The sequence below is a fragment of the Lygodium microphyllum genome, chromosome 19, assembly GCF_053477565.2.
Source record: "Lygodium microphyllum isolate KBCC chromosome 19, Lygodium_microphyllum_v1.1.10, whole genome shotgun sequence".
NCBI lineage: Eukaryota > Viridiplantae > Streptophyta > Polypodiopsida > Schizaeales > Lygodiaceae > Lygodium > Lygodium microphyllum.
Window position 1 is genome coordinate 50,499,640 of NC_141153.1, and position 252 is coordinate 50,499,891.

Consider the following 252-nt stretch of genomic DNA (forward strand, 5'->3'; position numbering starts at 1 on the left):
AATGTTATATATATCTTCTAGTGTGTTGGTGTGAAATGTTGTAAGCAATGAGAAATCTAAATAATGTGTGTTGCATATTTTTGCAGGTGGACATGGCCATCCCAAGAAGAATTGCTTTGTTTTGTGCATGGTTATGCTTTCTTGCGATTACTGAGCTTCTATCACCACCCCCCATGAGTGATGAAGAGTCTATGTTACAAATGTGGTTGTACTTAGTTGAGTGTATGGGTCGATGTATGCATGCAAAAAAAA